This window comes from Hemitrygon akajei, chromosome 10 (assembly GCF_048418815.1).
Source record: "Hemitrygon akajei chromosome 10, sHemAka1.3, whole genome shotgun sequence".
Lineage (NCBI taxonomy): Eukaryota > Metazoa > Chordata > Chondrichthyes > Myliobatiformes > Dasyatidae > Hemitrygon > Hemitrygon akajei.
The window spans coordinates 136979980-137002575 of NC_133133.1; the positions used below are offsets into that span (position 1 = coordinate 136979980).

General features: G+C 38.0%; 1 protein-coding gene across 8 annotated transcripts in view; it reads left to right on the plus strand.

Annotated features, from left to right (window-relative positions):
* Nucleotides 1-22596, plus strand: part of LOC140734712 (ataxin-7-like protein 1) — a 260198-nt gene that overhangs the window by 82187 nt on the left and 155415 nt on the right. Inside the window, exon 1 of one of the 8 annotated variants that reach the window (XM_073059064.1) lies at nucleotides 17148-17243. The exons of 6 other annotated variants lie outside the window; for them this stretch is intronic. The gene's annotated coding sequence lies outside the window, so the exon portion shown is untranslated. Of the gene's footprint in view, nucleotides 1-17147; nucleotides 17244-22596 lie in introns of those variants that run through there. One more of the 8 variants, XM_073059072.1, reaches the window with a different exon arrangement.

Sequence of the window (22596 nt, forward strand, 5' to 3'; positions counted from 1 at the left end):
GGCAGGTGATGGAGCAAATTTGCAGCCATTGGGATGAGTTGCAGTGCAATAAAGTTGCAGTGCAATCAATGCAAAAAGTACCAAATACTGGACTTAAGGTGTTATACTTAAATGCACGCAGCATAAGGAATAAGGTGGATGATCTTGTTGTACAGTTACAGATTGGCAGGTATGATATTGTGGCCATTACTGAGACGTGGCTAAAAGATGCATGTCTCTGGGAACTGAACGTCCAAGGATACACGGTGTATTGGAAGGATAGGCAGGTAGGTAGAGGGGTTGGCGTGGCTTTAATGGTAAGAAATGATATTAAATCACTAGAAAGAGTTGAAATAGGATCGGAAGGTACAGAATCTTTATGGGTTGAGCTAAGAAATCGCAGGGGTAAAAGGACCCTTATGGCAGTTATCTACAGGCCTCCAAACAGCTGCAGTGATGTGGACTACAAATTACAACAGGAAATAGAAAAGGCTTGCCAGAAGGGCAGTGTTATGATAATTGTAGCGGATTTTAACATGTGAGTGGATTGGGAAAATCAGGTCGGCACTGCATCTCAAGAGAGAGAATTTGTAGAATGTCGACAAGATGGCTTTTTAGAACAGCTTGTTGTTGAGCCCACTAGGGGATCGGCTGTAATGGATTGGGTAATGAAGTGTAATGAACCAGAGGTGATTAGAGAGATGGAAGTGAAGGAACCCTTAGGAGGCAGTGAACACAACACGATTGAGTTCACTGTGAAATTTGAGAAAGAGAAGCCGAAATCCGATGTGTCTGTATTTCAGTGGAGTAAAGGAAATTACAGTGGTATGAGAGAGGAACTGGCCAAGGTTGACTGGAAAGGGACACCAGCGAGAAGGATGGCAGAGCAGCAGTGGCTGGAGTTTATGCGAGAAGTGAGGAATGTGCAAGACAGATATATTCCAAAGAAGAAGAAATTTTCAAATGGAAAAAGGATGCAACCGTGGCTGACAAGAGAAGTCAAAGCTAAAGTAAAAGCAAAGCAGAGGGCATACAAGGAAGCAAAAATTAGTGGGAAGACAGAGGATTGGGAAGTTTTTAAAAGCTTACAAAAGGAAACTAAAAAGGTCATTAAGAGGGAAAAGATGAACTATGAAAGGAAGCTAGCAAATAATATCAAAGAGGATACTAAAAGCTTTTTCAAGTATATAAAGAGTAAAAGACAGGTGAGGGTAGATATAGGACTGATAGAAAATGATGCTGGAGAAATTGTAATGGGAGATAAGGAGATGGTGGAGGAACTGAACGAGTATTTTGCATCAGTCTTCACTAAGGAAGACATCAGCAGTATACCGGACACTCAAGGGTGTCAGGGAAGAGAAGTGTGCACATTCACAATTACGACAGAGAAAGTACTCAGGAAGCTGAATAGTCTAAGGGTAGACAAATCTCCTGGACCAGATGGAATGCACCCTCATGTTCTGAAGGAAGTAGCAGTGGAGATTGCGGAGGCGTTAGCAATGATCTTTCAAAAGTCGATAGATTCTGGCCTGGTTCCGGAGGACTGGAAGATTGCAAATGTCACTTTGCTATTTAAGAAGGGGGCAAGGAAGTGAAAAGGAAATTATAGACCTGTTAGCTTGACATCAGTGGTTGGGAAGTTGTTGGAGTTGATTGTCAAGGATGAGATTATGGAGTACCTGGAGGCATATGACAAGATAGGCAGAACTCAGCATGGTTTCCTTAAAGGAAACTACTGCCTGACAAACCTAGTGCAATTTTTTGAGGAAATTACAAGTAGGCTAGACAAGGGAGATGTAGTGGCTGTTGTGTATTTGGATTTTCAGAAGGCCTTTGACAAGGTGCCACACATGAGGCTGCTAAACAAGATAAGAGCCCATGGAATTATGGGGAAGTTACATACGTGGATAGAGCATTGGTTGACTGGCAGGAAACAGAGAGTGAGAATAAAGGGATCCCATTCTGTTTGTCTGCCAATTACCAGTGGTGTTCCACAGGGGTCCATGTTGGGGCCACTTCTTTTTACGTTGTATATCAACGATTTGGATTATGGAATAGATGGCTTTGTGGCGAAGTTTGCTGATGATACAAAGATAGGTGGAGGGGCCGGTAGTGCTGAGGAAACAGAGAGACTTGGATAGATTGGGGGAATGGGCAAAGAAGTGGCAAATAAATTACGATGTTGGAAAGTGTACGGACACGCACTTTGGTAGAAGAAATAAACGGGCAAACTATTATTTAAATAGGGAGAGAATTCAAAGTTCTGAGATGCAATGGGACTTGGGAGTCCTCGTGCAGGATACCCTTAAGGTTAACCTCCAGGTTGAGTTGGTGGTGAAGAAGGCAAATGCAGTGTTGGCATTAATTTCTAGAAGAATAGAGTACAGGAGCAGGGATGTGATGTTGAGGCTCTATAAGGCGCTGGTAAGACCTCACTTGGAATACTGTGTGCAGTTTTAGGCTCCTTATTTAAGAAAGGATGTGCTGACATTGGAGAGGGTTCAGAGAAGATTCACTAGAATGATTCCGGGAATGAAAGGGTTAACATATGAGGACCGTTTGACCACTCTTGGACTGTACTCCTTGGAGTTTAGAAGAATGAGGGGGGACCTCATAGAAACATTTCGAATGTTGAAAGGCATGGACAGAGTGGATGTGGCAAAGTTGTATCCCATGGTGGGGGAGTCTAGTACGAGAGGACATGACTTGAAGATTGCGGGGCGCCTATTCAGAACAGAGATGCAGAAAAATTTTTTTAGCCAGATGGTGGTGAATCTATGGAATTTGTTGCCCTGGGCGACAGTGGAGGCCAAGGCAGTGGGTGTATTTAAGGCAGAGATTGATAGGTATCTGAGTAGTCAGGGCTTCAAAGGTTATGGTGAGAAGGCGGGGGAATGGGACTAAAGGGGAGATTGGATCAGCTCATGATGAAATGGTGGAGCAGACTCGATGGGCCGAATGGCTGACTTCTGTTCCTTTGTCTTATGGTCTATGGTCTATATAATAGAAAGGCAAAAAGTATTGAGTTCAGAAAAGTTAGGAGTATTTTCTGTACACAAATCACTGAAAGTTAATGAGAAGGTACAAATAGCAGTTAAGAAGAAAAATGGCTTTTGTTATTTCCAGAAGATTGAGAACAAGAGGAAGGATATTTTACAGCATGGTATATAGAAACTGTCAGATGGTGTGGGGAATTTTATGTACTAGTTTGGCCTCCTTGCTAAAGGAAAGAAAAGCTTGGCCTAAGACTGCAATATGGGTTCACCAGATTGATTCATAGGGGGTTATGAGAAATATGTTCTGTGAGAGGAAATTAATCAGGTTGGGTTGAAACAGACTGAGAAGATTTTCTGTTTGTCAGAGTGGGAAAGTGGTGTATGATCTTACTGAAAGATAGAGTAGCTATAAGAGATGAATGCCCAGCCCTTGCTGCTTGTCATGTTCTCACATATAATACCTGTATTCCTCAAGCAACATCAAATGGGTTGGCTTCAATTAAATATTGATTTAAATACAGGTAGGCTGTTTCTGGATTTGTTTGTGACATATTTAGGTTTTCTGTTGGAAATTATAGTGTTGATGCTTTTGATTTTTTTGGAAGTTTCTATTATAGATATTATTGCCCAAAAAGTATTGATTATTTGCATTAATCATATTGTTAATTATTACACATGAGGTAAGCATTCATTTTATAAAAGACTTTGGTAGTTCCAGTCTTTATTCACTCAGTGGATAATTTATAATTTATAGTGTGTGTATAGCACTTATTGATTTGTATTTCTGTCTTTAAATGTAAGATTGCAGATAGACAGAATTATTTGCATTACAAAATAAGTAATGAACATAAGAATGTTGATGGAATTTAATCATTTTTTGGCATATTTCTTAAGTCATGTTGAGTGTGCTTACTAGACCTTTCAGAGCTGGATTTGTAAAAACAAGTTCAACAGATTGTTGCATTGGAGTGTGCAAATTAATACTGTTGCAAAATTTCTAGGTGTCACTGTACAGTGTGTTTTTTAAAAAAAAAATTAAAATAAAGACAGATCTAGATCCTGTAAATTGCTATACAGCTTGTTCCCTTGTGTTATTATTTCATTTTTTTTAATCCCTGAATAACCTTGTGGTGAATATTTGATGTTTATTTCCACATTTTACCAGACATGTTTTTTGCAAATATCTCTGAATGGATGATAATTTTCAAGGTTTGTATGTTACTTAGACCATTTCAAGTAACTTGGAGGGTGTGACTTTCTAGCCCAGGGAATCAGTATCCCAGCATCTATTTTTAGAATATAAGTTTTCACATCCATTTACAAATTATCTTGATTATATGTGAGATTAGTAACCTGGCACCATTTTATTAAAACCTCCCACATGAAAGCCTTCTTTAGAGGGTTTGAATCAGATTAGTGGTAACAATCCTAGTTGGATTTATGCATTGTCACTGATACATTGAAATGATTTTGATGGTACTTCCTATTATCTGCTCTGTTGTACCTCACTGACAGAACTTTCAGCCATCTCACTGTTCAAAAGATCCACCTTCAAGAATACTACCATTTGGTCATTGTCACAGATATCAAATCACAAACGAGAAAATCTGTAGATGCTGGAAATTGTCACAGATATGAGGAACTAGAAGCAGCAGAAGAGTACAGTTGGCCCTCCTTATCCGCGGATTCCGCATGCGCGGATTCAACCAACCGTGGATCGGGAAAACCCGGAAGTGCTCTTCCAGCACTCATTGCTTGAGCATGTACAGACTACCTTTTCTTGTCATTATTCCCTAAACAATACAGTATAACAACTATTTACATAGCATTTACATTGTATTAGGTATTATAAGTAATCTAGAAATGACTTAAAAGTACAGGCAGTCCCCAGGTTATGAATGAGTTCCGTTCCTGAGTCCATCTTTAAGTCGGATTTGAAGTCGGAACAGGTACATCCGGTATTATTTAGCGTCAGTTAGTCAAATGTTTTTCTTAGTATACAGTACATATTTTACCTTTCTATGCATATAAAACACTTAAGAAACATAGATATTTCAATAATTAAACCACTGCTTTGCTTAGTAATAATTGTAGCTTTCATCGGGGCAGGGCCTTTTGCATGCTCCATTAAAATTGTTCAGATTGTTGACCGACTGTAGCCTAATTCTTTTCCAATGAATGATGGCGTTTCATCTCTTTCCAATCGCTTTATCACTTCCATCTTATTTTCAATTGTGATCGTGATTATTTTCGTGAACAGAAACACCGCGGATTCAGAGCTGCGCCAGGTCCTAATGTCCACCGCACTGAACATGTTAAATAAAGTCAGGGGTTCCGCTGGGTCCTAAAGATTACTGCACTGATTCATGTTAAATAAGGGACTTGAGCATCTGCATTTTTTGGTATCTGCGGAGGGCGGTCTCAGAACCAATCCCCTGCAGATAAGGAGGGCCAACTGTATACTTATGCAGCATAAATGGACCACAGATAATGCTGCTACTGCACAGCTCCAGTGACCTAGGTGCAATCCTGATCATGGGTGCTGTCTGTGTGGAGCTTGCACGTACTCTGCAACTGCATGTTTCCCCGTCCCTAGTGCATCATCTTCTGAACAGGAACCAAAGATGTGCTGCTTGGTTCATTTATTGTCAGGAAAATTAGGTTGGGAGTGGAAATTGATGGGCATGGGACAGAAAACAAGTTGCAAGGAAATAACTGAGGGATGAGACTGATGGGGAATCTTCAAGAGTGAACTTGAGTGTATTGCCTCCTATGCTAGAAGATAAAATGAAATATTGAAAAAAATATCTATTAGGTTTCTAGTCATGTCAACCAGCTTTCTTATAAAAGTAGCAAATAATATCCCTTAGTCAAAGGATAGCCCTATGGAGAAAGCTGTAACAGTACAGGTCTTCCCCAGGCTACGGACACCTGACTTATGTACAATCTAAATGTAGGAATGTTGGAGATCAGAGGGATGCATTTTCCAGCTGCTGTGTGGTTGCAAGCATCTTCTGCTGCCTGAGCACTCGGTTCATGGATGCACTTCTGTTACAGACTGTTGAGACGAACAAAACCTTGCTGTAACCCTGGAAGGACCTGTACGGTGGTCAGTAAATTTCCACTTTGTTGCTATATTTCATCTGCATAAAGAGAATGTTTAACATGTGAACGGGTATCCATTTCATCCTGACGAAGACTGTACTTCTTTCTATAGATGCTGCCTGGCCTGCTGTGTTGGCCACCAGCATTTTGTGTCTGTTGCTTGAATTTCCAGCATCTGCAGATTTCCACGTGTTTGCACTGAAAGAGGTTCTATGGTTCACTATGTTCACACCAACCATTAAGTAGCTATCTGTCTCATCCCATTTTCCAGATCTAGCCCACTATGGTTTGGTGATTCAGTGCTTATCCAGATATTTAAATGTTGTGAAGGTAGTTGCCTCCACCAGGTTACCAGGACGTATATTCCAGATTGCAGCCTCCTCTGGTGAAAGTATTCTTCTTTTGATTCCCTCCGAACCCCTTGCTTCTTACTTTAAACCCATGCCCTTTGGTCTCAGAGCCCTCTGGCATGGAGAAAAAATGTTACAATATATCTACACCTTTCATAATTTTGAATGCATCTATTACATCTCTCCTCTGCTCCAAGGAAAGCAAACCTAGCCTATACAGTCTCTCCTCGTAACTGAAACGTTTCATCCCAAGAAACGCTCTGGTGAATCCCTCCACCCTACAGTGCAATCACATCCTTCTTCTGGTGCCGTGATGAGAGCTGCATACAATATTCCAGCTTTGGCCAAACCAGTGTTGTGTAAAGTTGTATCAAGATCTCCCTTGTCTTGTATTCTATGATTTGTCAGAGAAAGGTATGCCTCCTTCACAACACTATCTGTACTGTCACCATCCAGGTTCCTCAATACTCTCTTGGGTGCTATTGTTCACAGTATACATAGACCAGCCAAAATGCATCACCTCACACTTACCAGGATTAAGTTCAATATTGCATTGCACATCTATCTGAGGTAGAATGTTGTTATGTAGTGTAATATAGCAGCCATCTCAAATTAACCTCGTAATTTAAAAATGGAGAGAGCGAGAATAAGAAAATCAGAAATTGCATACTGAAATGGCACATCTTAAGTACTATCCTCAGAAGAAGGAAAAAATCTAAAGTCTATTTTGAAGGAAGTGATAACATGACACTTGGAAGGAACCAGTGGGTTTAGACAATGTCAGCATGGCTTGCTACTCAGGAGAATATCGACACTCCTCAGTAGTTTTTTGACGATGTGAGTGGTGGAATAGATGAGGGAGAACCAATGCATGTGTTTTATTCAGATTTTCAGAAAGGCTTTGACAAAATATTTGCTAAGCCATTGTTGTGTTAACTATTTCAGAAGGCCTTTGATAAGAGTTTATTGTGTAAAATCAGAGTAAATAGTGTTTGGATTAACATACTGGCAATTAATTGAAAATTGGTTGACAAACAGGAAAGCGAGAATGAGAATTAAAGGATCTATTTTGGGGCAGCAGGCAGTCATATCTAATGGGATACCATGGGTCTGTGCTTGGGTCCCAGCTTTCCACAACATATATCAATGACTTGGTAAAGGAACTGAACATAATACTTCAAAATTTGCTAACAACACCAAAATGAGTGTGATTGTGATGGGGATGCACAGAAGTTTCAAAGAAAATTCTATTGTGCTAGATTAGTACAGCTTTAACAAATAATTAACAGATTTCAAGAGTTCAGAAATCATTTTAAAATCTAAGTTAGTAATACAATATTTATTTGGTTCTAATTTATTTTGTTGTTAGCAATAGGCTAAACTGAGTACTACATATATGTTTCTCTTTCAGAGATTTATGTAGTATTCAGACATTATGTAGAATCATTCTGCATTCATTTCCTTCCAAATAAAATGTAGCTACTATTTTGATCAGAATCAGAATCAGAATCCTTTATTATCACCAAGTATGAGGACACATACAGGGAATTTGATGCAGGTTTCCCTGAGCTCTCTCTGTACAGAATTAAAAGCAAGCAAAAACAATAGTACAAATAATCATAAGCTATATACAATGAGGTCCACCTCATTGAATGTACAGGTGGACTTGATTTATAATAGACTAAAATTCAAGTGTTCATAAGGCTGATGGCTTGGTTTCTTGGTTTATTTTAAGACATTTCAAACTGCTCCCAGCATTATCTTTAGCGGATGCTCATTTCTACTTAACAAAGTGAAGTGGTCATTTACCACTGATTGCGGGTGTTCTTCTTTGCCAAGGTTAGTCGTGGTTTTGGAGAGATTTTTGAGAGTTTGTGGAGGAAGAAAACAAAACTTAAAACCATTGGTAAAAGAATTTCCAAAGATTCTCACCATGGCAGGTTCAGATCTGTTGTAGTCATTTAATACATGGGCTTACTTAACACTGCTACCCTACAAAAGCATGTGCAACATAGAGTTTGGAAGGTTTTCATTGGAGTCGGAGTTCAGATAAATGATTGTATTGTCTGGCAAGCATTCTCTGCTAAGTTTGCTTAATGGTTGTGTTTGATTGGCATCATATCAAAGTGTCGTATCAACTCCAAGGACATATTAGACTTAATTCATGAAACATGATAGATTGTGGCTTTGCTCTAGGACACCAACAAACCATTGGTAGGTATTTATCATTGATGTACTTAAATGACATTAATCATTTGAAATAGAATTGGTTCTAAAGGTGAATTACACAGCAACAATATGGAATTCATTGAATCATTTTTTCCTATCGGAATTTTTTTGTGTGTTCTTTATATTTTCTCTATTACATTCCAAACTTGAAATGAGTCCTGAACACAGCATAAATAAACAGCAATAGGATTATAAATTCCCAGGACTGTTTCAGAAAATCCCCAAATTACAGATTAATCTCAACTAAAACTGTAAGCGACTCAGAGGGAAAACAATCTTAAACGCACTAAAAATGCTGTGATGCTTTCCACTGTTTTGAAAATTTTAATTTTTAGTTATAGATGGAGATGGGAAGAAAAATTGCATGACTGAAAATAGCTACAGGTTAAAGATGGTGTGACAAATTCATGAGAAAAAGAAAGTGCAACCAGATTGGGCTAACCCTCGCAGCAAATCAAAACTTCTAAAGATAAGATCTCATCCAATATTCAGAAATCCCATCATTGGAATGTAAGAGAAACTGATTTTATTCTGTCAATATAGAACCAGAATGGATGTCTGACTTAGCCCCTCTCCTACACCATGCATAAAATCTGAAAAGCTATGAGGGAGTACCCAGAGCCCATGCCATTGAGGAGTACTAAACTCTTCACTGCACAGTTCTCAAATCAGGTTTAAACAGTCCTAGGAGAGAAAACTGGTCAACACATTTTCATACACATAGATGTGTAGTGTTAGTGACCATTAAAATCTTGGGCCTCATTCTTAAATAATTTTTGATGCAGTGGGACTATATCCGGAACAATCGCTGTTTAGCTTTAACATTAATCCAACGAACCTTTTAAGGTGTTTCGGAATTTCTAAGCAACTGTTCTTTATAATTTTGTCAAAATGCCTGCATGTTTTTGTCTTGAAAAGCCATCATCATGAACATATGCAGTTCTTTAAATCTTTGACAAAAATCTTTGCTTCTCTTAAAATTCATGCTCAGAAAGTAAGGGTTTTCCTCTAGAATACAAAGATCAGTACTTCAGCACTGTGCATTAAAATGTATTATTCTGTTGTGTATGGGGAGTTGGGGCGGAGAATATTTTGTGAGGAGATTATTACAGCAGAAAACTCAAATGCACCACATTTTGATCCCACTCATATATTTAAGATTTTTAAAAACTGTAGCGAATATATTTGGTTTGGCATTATGGCCCAGCAACAAACATATTTTGCTGAAGCAAGTTTCCTAACACCCTGCCAAGTTCACAATATTATCGAATCTTCAGACTACCATACTGAGTATTCCTGGTGAAAGATCAAATAACAAAACCCAAATAAAACAACCCTGTATTTTATGGAGACTGGCCATTCCTACTGACTGTATAACACAATTATTGAGGAGAGGCAAACTGGATCAGTTTCCACACTTACTCCAGTTTGACACTCTTCCAAAACAAATGCAGCTAGTCATGATCCTAAAGTTTTAAACCAGGCAAAAGTGTCTTAGTCCATTTTAGCTTTTGAAGAGGAATATAAGAATTGTATTTCCTAACTTAGTCTTCCTTGAACAGATTCAGACAGGTTGAATTTAGAGAATCATGGGGCTAGAGTGAAAGAGAAGTTCTAAAACTTCCAATCTTCCAAATAATGTATTCTGGTTGAAATATTAAGTTATCCTTGTGTCTAGAGCATAAATCATTTCCTGGATCATCCCCATTTAACAGGTTTGGTGAAAAGCTTGTTCTCCAAATTTGAAAACCATTGTTTCTTCAGAGAATCAATTTCTAAATTGTACCAGCATTTATTTGCATGTTGGCTTTTCTTCTTCCTGGGGGAGAAGCTGAATGCAGAGATCAGTTTTCAACCTTGTGTTGTTGTGGTTTTAAAGGTACAGGATGTTTACACAGAATTATAGGTATGGATCATTGAGAAAAATGTTAGCAGTTTCATGCAGAAGCAAAAAGGGATTTCATGGGAAGAATGCTCATTGTGCAAAACTCCCTAAAGATCTGAGGCATTCATCAATGATTTTTCAACTACAATTTTGAATTGAAAGTGGAGTCGATTGACAGAGCACCATCTTTCTGCAATTACCCAGTAGCTGTACCAAGGCATCTGTCTGATGAATCCACATCAAGATAGAAATTTTTTCTCATGGGTTCAGCAGTTCTATTCATGGAGAGGAATGGCATCAAGGGACAATGGCAAATTTTGGAGTAATTTACATATTTAGAGTTTCTAGAGCATTTTACTATTTTTCATTTTTTAATTTGTGATTTCCTGAGATATTCACAAATGTTATATAGTTTGTCAGCTGTGGCTCTAGCAGATATCAAGGCATTTCTGTATATGAAGGGAATTCCGGCCCCACTACATGATGTCATTTGTGATTAGGGCTATGTAGGTCCGAGTTGACTTCGAAGAAGCAGGTGTTGTTGAAAGTCCGCTTAAGGTAAGCACGGACCTCAGAGTTAGGAGACCAGTGACAATATGTGATTCATAGTGAAATGGGAATTCTTGGTCATTATTTCCAATAAAACATTTTTCTAATAAGGAATAAAAATCAGAAGTATTTTTCAAGTTAGCACTGGTCTTTATTGGGTTAGTTCAAAGTCTGTTCTAACTCAAGCTATTTTTCTGGGGCACATTTGTGTAATTTTCAGCACGTTATTTCCCCATTTACTGTCCTTGCTCTGAATGTACTTTTATAAAACTAGGAGAGACTTAACTGTACCTTTGTAAATCTTTTCAGCATCTCTTCTAGTGCAATCAGATCCTTCCTGTGAGCCAGCTTTAAAAGCTAGTTCTATTTTATAATACTTAACCTTGATAAAAGTATTTCATGAACCATTAGCATCAAATTAGTTTCAATCATTTTGTCTCATACTTAATGCAAGTTGCATGGCAAATGCTACAAAATAGTTGGTACTCAATTCCTGATGGGATGTAATTTTGTTGTTATAGTAGTAGGCTCAATATTTTAAATTCATTAAACATATGATTTGGAATTAGTTTGCTGCTAGTGAACAGTCAAATGGGGTTAATTTCAGTCTGCAAAATAAATGGGATCTGAATTGTATATGGATAATGTTCTTGAATTCACTGTCGTTCTTCCAAGAAAGTCGTATAACAGAAGCAAGCCAAAGTCTTCAGAAGAACTGTGACAAGTTCTCCAAGATAATTAGAACAATCTACCAGCCAATTTTCATAAAAACACTGCAGACAATGTACCTAAGAGAATTGATGCAGTTTTAAAGGCAAATATTGATTTTGATTTAGTTTTTTTTTACTATTTACTGTTCCTTATGGTAATTTCTTGATATTTGGAAACTTTCATTTTCCTTATTTTTGAAAGCATCTTTGCTTTATAGAATTTTTTATATGCCGAAGACTTTTGCACAGTAGTTCAGATGAAGATTTTATTACCCTGGTATGCACAGTAGGCTTTGTATTTAGTTCATTCATTCAAATCTTTCATGTTGTTAGATACTTAAGAAATATAATGAGATTTTTGGCAGAGTAAAGAATAGTACAGTATGATCCTATTTTGGAGTAACAAATGGATACTTTCTTACAGTACACTTCTATTGTTTGGGTTTCTATTGATAGTGACTGTAAGGTAGTCAGCCAGGTTCCCTTAAATTATTAAGAACCATTGCACTTTGAATTTGGTACAGTGGGGTTCTTCCTGTTTGGGACACACATTTAGGGTGAAATCATTTCCTAAATTTTAAGGGATATTTCAACTTTAACATATAACATGTAAAGTAACATGGAAATTTAAAAAAATCTATTTTCTGTTAACTTTCCACATTGTACTTTCCTTCCAGAATTTATTTAATTGTAATTACACTTACCTCCTAGTGGAAGTTTCATCATTCAGGAGGAGGAGTAATAACTTTCCATATCCAATTTTTTTTGTGAAGTGGACTAAGGAATTGAAAATATTCATCCTTTTAAAAAGAAGTATTAAATGTATTAAGAAAATATAGGTGCTGAATTGCTTTTAGATGTTTCTGAATTATTACAGTGCATTCAGCTCAAAAAGAAATTGGGCCTCTGCTTTGTAATTGATAATGTATTTCAGTCTGCAGGAGAAAGCCATTTATCCTATCAAGTATGCAGCTCCTCTTTTAAAGAGCAATCTTTCTTCCCCATTGTTATGCCTCTTCTCTTTCCTTACTCTGTGTTACCATTTCTTTTTTTTAACTTTTTTTTATTTTTTTTTAATTGAACACAAACAAAAACAGAAACACTAAACATATGCTAACAAAGCTAGGGAATGACACATAAGCAGCAACAAATATATAACTATTAACTTCAAATATGCAAATAAACAAGAAAATCCACTCTAAATACTGTTGGACAGAAGGAACTATATCTAAAAGGAGTCACAAAACAAACATTTACAGAGATAACCTGAAACGTTGACAAATTTGTACAGTCTTTAAAGCTTTCTGTAATACATAGATATTATCCAACCAATGTTTATTTGACAAGGTTTAATTCTGATATTGAAACTAACTGTTCTTTTTGTGGTTTATATCCAGAGGATTTATTTCATCTGGTTTGGGATTGTGAATATGTTGAAACATTTTGGGTTGATGTTTGTCAATTTGTAGATCAATATATTAATGTGGATTTTACTTTTTGTTTTGAAAATGTCTTATTTGGGTTTAATAATAATACCAAATCTCATAGGGATCATTTCTTTATCATAGATCTTTTGTTAATTTTCAGCAAATTTTATGTCCATAAATGCAATACAGCAATAAGAAACCATTTATATTTTTGCGTCAGACTTCAAACTATACGTTAATACTCTGAAAACTTCCCATAAGCAAACATTTCTTATTGTATGTCTACATTAAGCTACCTGTGTATTCCAACCAGCTCAGATTTAATATTTTAAACCCTTAAATAACAGTTGAACAATCATCTATGTTATCATTATTACCAATGAAAACCATGTCTTCCTTCCTGATTTCAAAGACTGGCTCATCTAATTTGGAGTATGTACTAATTTTTTCACCACCTACCCTGAGCCAGTTCATGATTAGTTAAAAGTTCTTCACGGTCAATCATGTTTGAGGCATGTTTGGAAGAACAACTCTTAATGAAGTCACATGGGTCATTTAACTAAAATAAAAACAGAAAAATAACTCAACAGGTCAGGCAACTTTTGCAGAGAGAGAAATTGAGTTAACGTTGACCTGGAATGTTAACTGTACTGCACTTATTCTGCAAGTTCAAGTTGAAGTTCAGTTTATTGTTCTTCAATTGTACACACATATTTCACCAAATAAAACAACATTCCTCCACAACAAGGTACACAACATGGTATATATAACTCAAACACACAACAAATAAAATAATATTACCACAAATAAATTAACAAATAATAAGGTGCATTTATGACACAAGTTAAAAAGTAAACAGTACAATGCAACTGGAGCTTCATACATGATGAGACCTACGTGGTGGCAGGGATTTCAATATTCTTAAAGCCTGGGGGAAGAAGTTGTTTCCCATCCTAACAGTTCTTGACTTAATGTTACAGTACCATCAGCCTGATGGTAGGGCATCAAAGAGGTTGTTGGACGGTTGGGAAGGTTAATTGACAATGCTAAGCACCCTGCGAATACAGCGCTCCAGATAAATATCTGTGATGGATGGAAGAAAGACCTCAATGATCCTCTCAGCAGTCTTTGTAATCCTTTGTAGGGACTTGCAGTCAGATAGATGCCTTGCAATTCCCATACCGGACAGTGACGCAGTTGGTCAGGACACTCTCGGTGCTCCTGTAAACATTGATTAGAGTTAGAGTTGGGGGAGCCTTGCTCGCCTCAATCTCCTCAGCAAGTGGAGATGCTGCTGTGCTTCTTGACCAAAGGGATCGTGTTGAGGGACCAGGTGAGATTGAAAATAAATACCTAGTGTGCATGCCCTTTGTTTTCTGGTTAAGGTTTGGATTGCCAGCTGTTTTTTTTGATTTTCAATTATTGACATTTATCATAGTTCTCTGGTTGGATAAAGAAACATAAATGGAGAAGTGAAACATGAGAAAAATGACGATGCAATAACTTCTAGTTTTTTTTTTGCTAACTTCCTTAGTTACTTCAGTTATTGTTGATGTGATCAAACTTATTACAATATATTGCTAACCTCCTGCAGATGGAGCTCTTTGTAAACAAAACAAAAATTGCTGCTCGTCTAATTTATTCAGATTTTCCCTGTATTTTTTCCAGTGTATTAAAATTGCAACAGGTCTTCAATAAGGATGCCGATTGTAGACCAAGTACACCTGCATGCCATTTGCTTGTAACTTGTGCAAGAATCTAAGAGGACTGGTAGTACTGTGAGTCTGCCACCCTGAGTCCTGCTAACAGTCAGCTTCAGCAGTAATCCATTCGGGATAAAATCAGCCATGAGCAGTAAATGTTTCCTTGAACAACACACACAAAATGCTGGTGGAACACAGCAGGCCAGGCAGCATCTATAGGAAGAAGCACTGTTGACGTTTCGGGCCGAGACCCTTCGTCAAGACGGACTGAAAGGAGAGATACTAAGAGATTTGAAAGTAGTGGGGGGAGGGGGATATGCAAAATGATAGGAGAAGACCGGAGGGGGTGGGATGAAGCTAAGAGCTGGAAAGATGATTGGCGAAAGTGATACAGAGCTGGAGAAGGGAAAGGATCATGGAACGGGAGGCCTTGGGAGAAAGAAAGGTGGAGGGGGGGAGCGCCAGAGGGAGATGGAGAACAGGCAGGGTGATGGGCAGAGAGAGAGAAAAAAAAAACAAACTAAATATGTCAGGGATGGGGTGAGAAGGGGAGGAGGGGCATTAACGGAAGTTAGAGAAGTCAATGTTCATGCCATCAGGTTGGAGGCTACCCAGCCGGTATATAAGGTGTTGTTCCTCCAACCTTGGTTTGGATTGAAACCCCTTGAACTTGCCAATGTTATGGCTTGTCAGAACAGACACACTGGAACTTTGGGAACTCTGTATCTTTGGGAACTTTGAGCTCCAAAAACTGAACAATGTAGTTGAACAGTCAGAGTAAGACAGAGTGTACTTATTGGGAAATTTGACTCCTGAAATTTTAGTGAGATTCTTTTTTCTCGGGCACGTTCTTCTGGTGTAGGAAGTCCCCTGTACTAAGTCAACAGTATACAATATGAAAAATATATCTGCAGTGAGATTTTAAACTTTAGTGTCAAAATAATCACTGTACAGTAACGCTTTCTACAGCCTTAAACAATAAGAGGAATTGTAGGATTTAATTTTAATTTGACCATCCAGTGATGGCATGGTTCTCATTCAAATGTTTATCTAGTTTGCTTCAGAAGATCAGTTTTGAGTCTTTTTCTATCATCCCCTTAATCTGTTTCTAGCCCCTTAAATTGCATAAATAAGCTTTTTCCAACACTTGGTTCTGGAACTTTAACCAGCTGCCTTGAATATGTGCCTTTTGATTATCACTGGAAACTGTTTTCCCACTTGCTTTATTCAAATCATTCATGATTTTAAGTGTTTCTTCGTTGCTTCCTTGTTTTCACCCTGGAGAAAACAACCACTGCTTTTTCAGTCCTTATCCTTGGAATCTTTCTGGTTAACGTCTCTGTTATACTGACATTGAAGTGATCATGCCCTTGCCAATGTGGTGCCTAGAACTAAACAAATGTGTACTCTCTGGAAGGTTATTTGTTAAATTGTAACCATTATTTTATCCAATCACTCTGTAAAAACATGTCATAACATTAAGCACCTCTTCAATTGGTTAAAGAGTAGGTGTTGTTTACAAAGCTTAACTATTAAAGCGGTTGAGGTGCTGCCATTGGCTGTATGAGAGAGGAAAGTGGAATTTCTGCTCTAATTCTTGTATTTGTATAATCCTTATGTAGTTGTTTGAACCATTCATCACCCTTGTTAAGAATGCTTAACCTGAAAGCAGTGAACTCCACAGGTTCTATAAACATTGCTGTGACCATAAAAGTATCTAATGAATCAATTTATCATGATTTTTAACAGAATTGTTTCAAATCTTGGTGAAAAGAGACACTAATATAGTTCAAGAGTACTTCATGCTGTTCATATGATGACTAAATGGCAGAACTTGAGTTCACTGAAGAAAATCAGTAACGGAACAGTTTTGTAGTACCTTATATGATTGGAAAACTGTTGAGCACAATATTCGGTTATTGTATCTCTTAATACAACTTAAAAATGACCAGCTAAGAAAGCAAGTTTTAGTGAAGTTGGCCTGTATTGTAAAAACCTTTTAGTGATGAATGAACAATTTTCCCTATCACATTGCTTGAGCAAGATTGACCCTTTAAAAAAAAGTTGAAGTTGCAGTATTGACTGTTGTTTCTGCTTTCTTGCTCCAGCCCTGTAGATGGTGCTGTGCTTACAGAATGTCACACGACAAGATAGTACTAAATGTGCAAAAAAAATGCTTGACCTAATGTACAGCACCATCTGCAGACCTGGAAGTCAGAAATGCATTTCTGTTTAACTGGGCCCACGAAGTGTTTCCTATAATCCACAATTCCATTAGTGTCGTCTGGAAAGGTTGGAAGTGTTCGTCAGGTATGACTTTCACTCAGGCTGCTGCTTTGCTTGCAGCTGATAGTTGATACTATTTCTGTTATTTTGAAACAAATACTTATTTCCATGTGGATATACCACACATTAACCAGCAGCAGTCTGGGAGGCCCACTTGAAACTTGGAATATTCAGGAAGGTTTTTGTTAGCCATTTTTAAGTCAATTGATTTTCCACAATATAACTATTTTTTATAAGACAATTGTAGGCCTAATGGGAGCTATTCTGTTTGATTTCCATTCTTAAAGGGAATTCCATCTCCCCATGGTATTACTCAGTGGTATGAGGGAAGTCCTTATTATCTTTGCACTGAATAACATTTCATGTGTACCCAAACATAAAGGGATGAGCTCAGAATCTTAACCTCAGTTTGATGGTGTTTGTTTTGTACTCAGAATCATCTATTTTTATGTTGTCATCCAGTTGAGATGTTGAAATCTGTATGTGATAAGAGCAATTTCCTCCATTGATGTGCAATGTTTTCTTTATGGATATGTTTAAACATGAATTGTATAGACTTTTTCCTGTAAGTTACTTGTGACTTCAATCACAAACTGCTTGTTCCAGTAAAGTCCTTAAGCAGAAGAAAGGTAGCAGAAGTTTAGAAATCTGTTTTCTACGAGCTGGAACAACGAGAGCTTTCAAGGATGTGACTGATAGACTTTTGTTAAGCTGAATTATCAAGGAATATGGATCAGAGACAAAACAATGGAATTGAGGTATAAATCTGTTATGAACTATAACTGAATGACAGAAATTTTGAGGAGATGAATTGGCATATCTTCATAATATTTCTTAAAAGACTTGTCTCTCAGATTCTCTCCAGCATAATATTAATTTTCTAATTTTAAGAGTTTTTGAATGATTGTAATATATGTTAGTACTTTCGGAATTTATGTTAATTGTTGTAAGGGATATTGTAAACAATTTTGCTGAATATACGAAGCTGGCCTGGGTAAAATCGAGGAAGAATGATGAAGTTATAGATGGTCTGAACAGTTAGGCCGACAATGAAAAATTGAGTTTAATCTAGAGGCATGTCAGGTAACATTCTGGAGTGAGGTGGGATGGGGGGAGAACATACAAATAAATTACAGGATATTGGGTAATGTAAAGGGACACAGGAGACTTGAAGTGGGCAGTTACTGATCCTGAAAGATAGCAGGATAAGTTAATAAAGTGATTAAATTTTCTTTCTTAGCCAGGGCATTGAATCTAAGCAGGAAGATTATGCTAGACCTGAAAGTGACTGTAGACAGCCCCTATGTATAGTACTGAATACACTCCTGAGGTTTACTGGGCAAAGTCCAAGACGAGAGGCAAAGAGGTAGGATGCCATCTGGGCTAGTTTGCAATCTTCAGTCTTTGGGGGACAGATTGTTGTGGGGGATGAAGAGGGTGATTGGCCATGGGGTGTGGCCCTGAAGCAGGTGAGAAGCAGAGGTGGGAAAATAGGGAAACTGAGTGTGAAAGGAAAAGGGATGGAAACTAAGAGGGGCAGTGAGGGTCAAAGAGAAGCACATAGGTGCAGAATGTAGAAGAAGAGAGACTAAAGAGTTAGAGGATAAGATTTGATGGTTTGGAAGAAAAGGATGTAAAAAGACTGTGTAGGTGGCTGGAGTGTGCTTGTTTGTGCATAGAATATCTGTGTCCATGTACATGCATGTCTATGCAAGAAAGCATGGTCTCCAATCATTTTGGACTATCTTCTCACTGAACCACAGCCTCCCTCTTTTAAAATTATGTGGTAGCGAATCTGCAGGAGCAAACCCACATTAAAGTAATTCACACAAAGGCATCTGCCACTCCTCAGAAATGGAGTGGAAACAAGGTATTCTCAACCCTGTGGGACATGTTAAGAGGAATACTTTGTATCAGAAACTGGAGAAAGTATACTGGAATGGTAGCAGTGGAGATTTACAAGGATGTAACCTTGTTGATTAAATTGAGTTGACCTAGAAACAATAGTGTTGTTTCTTTAGTTTAGAACAGGCCAAGGGAGAACTTAATTTGGATGCATAAGGATATGAAGGCCTAGAAAGGCCAGCTAGGGAAGACATCTTTCCTTTAACTATAGACGCAAGAGGTACTGGAGAAATCTAGAGTGATGGACACAATGTGCTGGAGTTGCTCAGCAGGTCAGGCAGCATCTATGGATGGGATTAACCAGTCGACATTTCAGGCTGAGATCTTCGTCAGGACACATAACTATGCAGTCCGATATTGGAGAACATAGATGGAAGGAGAACAGAATACTCTTCTTAAAAGAAATAGTATGTAGAACAAGTTACCCACATGGGTGGTGTAACAAGAAACTTTAATAGTTCCAAGAATCAGCAAGAACCAAGAACCAATTCCAATTCCAAGAACCAAATAGTTGTACAACAAATTCTCTGGTAGGGTTTTGGAGACAGAAACCCTTGTCACATTTAAACAATACATGGATTTTGAAGAACACTTAAAGTGTTCTGCAGGACAACACACATAGCATTGGAAATTGGGTTCAAGTGTGATAACTTTTTGACTGGCACAGACTCAACAGGTCAAATGGCCACGTGTATCATGAGTTTAATATGATTATTTCTGCGATTCTGTGGATGAAATGTGGAGTTCCATGTGAGAGATGTTGCCACAGAACCACATTAAAATTGGGAAAGCAGGTACATACAATTCACTCTCTCACTTGGGAGTCAACAGAGAGGCCACAAATGAAATCAGGTACTTAAAGTGAAAAAGTGTATTCTTTTGCCAAAATGCTGGAATATGAACCATTTTGCGGTTGATAATTCACTCATGTTCTATAATGTGATAACATTGTCAGGGAGGACAACACCCTTAATCTATTGAACTATTCAGTCATACTGTTCCTTTGGCACTGTTTTATACTGCTGATTCTTGGAACTATTAAAGTTTCTTGTTACACCACCCATGTGGGTAACTTGTTCTACATACTATAATCCTATTTTTTTTAAGAAGAGTAGAATTATATATATATATATATATATATATATATATCTATATATATAAAATTTAACAAAATGAATTGTAATGTATTTAAGCAACATACACAAAATGCTGGAGGAACTCAGCGGATCAGGCAGCATCTATGGAAAAGGGTAAACAGTCGACGTTTTGGGCCGAGTTGTTTCGGGACTGTTTACTCTTTTCCATAGATGCTGCCTGGCCTGCTGAGTTCCTCCAACATTTTGTGTGTGTTGCTAGGATTTCCAGCATCTGCAGATTTTCTTGTCTTTGTAGTGTATTTAACCTTTTACTGCCTTTGCAAATGTGTGTTGAACCTTTCTATTGACTGATATTATATAGTTCAAGTAATAGTGCCAATTTCACCCTCATGCTGGTGTTTTGTCTCCGTGATTATAACTGTGCTATGAATATTATCTAGTCCATTATCTGGGCTGATATCCCACTTAGTTAAAATAATTAAAGTCTAATTGTGAGACTGACCTGCAATCTCAGTTTCTCAGCAAAGGCAGTAAACAGTCTGAGAATAACCTGCCAGTCTACATGGGTGTCTTTAAGAAATTAAGTTTTTAAAACACAGTAGGTGTCACCAGTTTTATGGAAAATCATAATACTCTGTAGGCACAATACTGTAGATGCTGGAAATATGAAATAAAAACATAGAAAGTTGAAATACTCAGCAGATCAGGCAGTATCTGTAGGCAGAAAAGCAGTGTTACGGTTTTCGGTTAATGACTTTCCTATAGAATGTACCATCAAACTGAATTTTGGGATATCATGATCAGGTGACTATTCTTCCCCACTTCAGTCTTCAAAGTTCAAGCATGACTGTTAACCCTGTGTTAACCCTTCAGTGCCATGCAACAGAGGCAATAGTATGAACTAGACATTGTGGTTAGAGGGTGACTATAGGAACCAGAGGCACTACTGTATCGTAGTGGATAACACGATGCTTTACAGTATCAGCAACCTAAGTTCAATTCCCGTTGCTCTCTGTAAGGAGTTTGAACGTTTTCCTCATGACTGTGTGGGTTTCCTCCAGGTGCTCCTGTTTCCTCCCACAGTCCAAAGACATATCGGTTTGCAGATTAATTGGTCATTATAAATTGTCCCAAGATTAGGCTAGGGCTAAATCAGGGGTTGCTGGACAGCTTGGCAGAGAGGACCTATTCCATACTGTATCTCAATAAATTAAAAATAAGTGAATTGCAGGAGGATCTAAGTCCTAGGGAGGGATGCAGAGTACTGGGTACTGGGGTTGCAGTTTAGTCCTCTCACAATCATTGGAGGGGGAATGTGATTCAAAATGTAAGATATTAAAGGGAAGATAGGATAAGGCTAGGTGAGACTGTATTTGAAGTGAGAAAGTCTCTTTTGGAGGAATGCGTGGAACCAAAATATTTGGATGGGGACTAGCCTTAGAGGGCATTTTAATTATCTGCTTTGAGACCCTTTAAAGAATGACCACTTGTCCCTAATGATGGGACTTCCCAGTTATCCAGACTGAACCATGTACAGAGTGAGAATTAACATGTCAGAAGGGGGAGAGTCAGCTGGGGTGAATGTGGTAATTGGGTAGAGATCAGAATCAGAATCACAACCAGGTTTAATATCACCTTCATATGTCGTGAAATTTGTTGTTATGCCACAACACTACAATACAATGTGTAATAATAAAAACAATGAATTACAGTAAGAAATATATAATGTTGAATTAAATAAGTAATGCAAAAACAGTCGTGAGGTAGTGTTCATGAGTTCAGTGTCCATTGAGAAATCTGATGGCAGAGGGGAAGAAACTGTTCCTGAATTGTTGAGCGTGTACCTCAGGCTTCTGTACCTCCTCCCTGATGGTAGCAATGAGAAGAGGGCATATCCTGGGTGATGGGGTCCTTAATGATGGTTGCCGCCTTTTTGAAGCATCTCTCCTTGAAGATGTCCTGGATGCTAGTGAGGCTCGTGCCCATGATCGATCTGACTGAGTTTACAACTGTCTGCAGATTATTTCAATTCTGTGCTGTGCCCACATACCCCATACCAGATGGTGATGCAGCCAATTGGAATGCTCTCCATGGTAGATCTGTAGAAATTTGTGAGTGTCTTTGGTGACATACCAAATCTCCTCAAGCTCCTAATGAAATATAGTCACTCTCTTGCCTCCTTTGCAACTGCATCAATGAGTTGGGCCCAAGACAGATTCTCAGAGATGTTGACACTCAGGAATTGAAATGACAGCTTGTGCCCAAGCTACAGATGCCCACTACGGAACAGCATTAGAAACTTGATCACAGTTAAATGTGACAACATGAACTTTAATGCAGATTGGTGGAAAACAAGTTCTGCCCATAATATTACC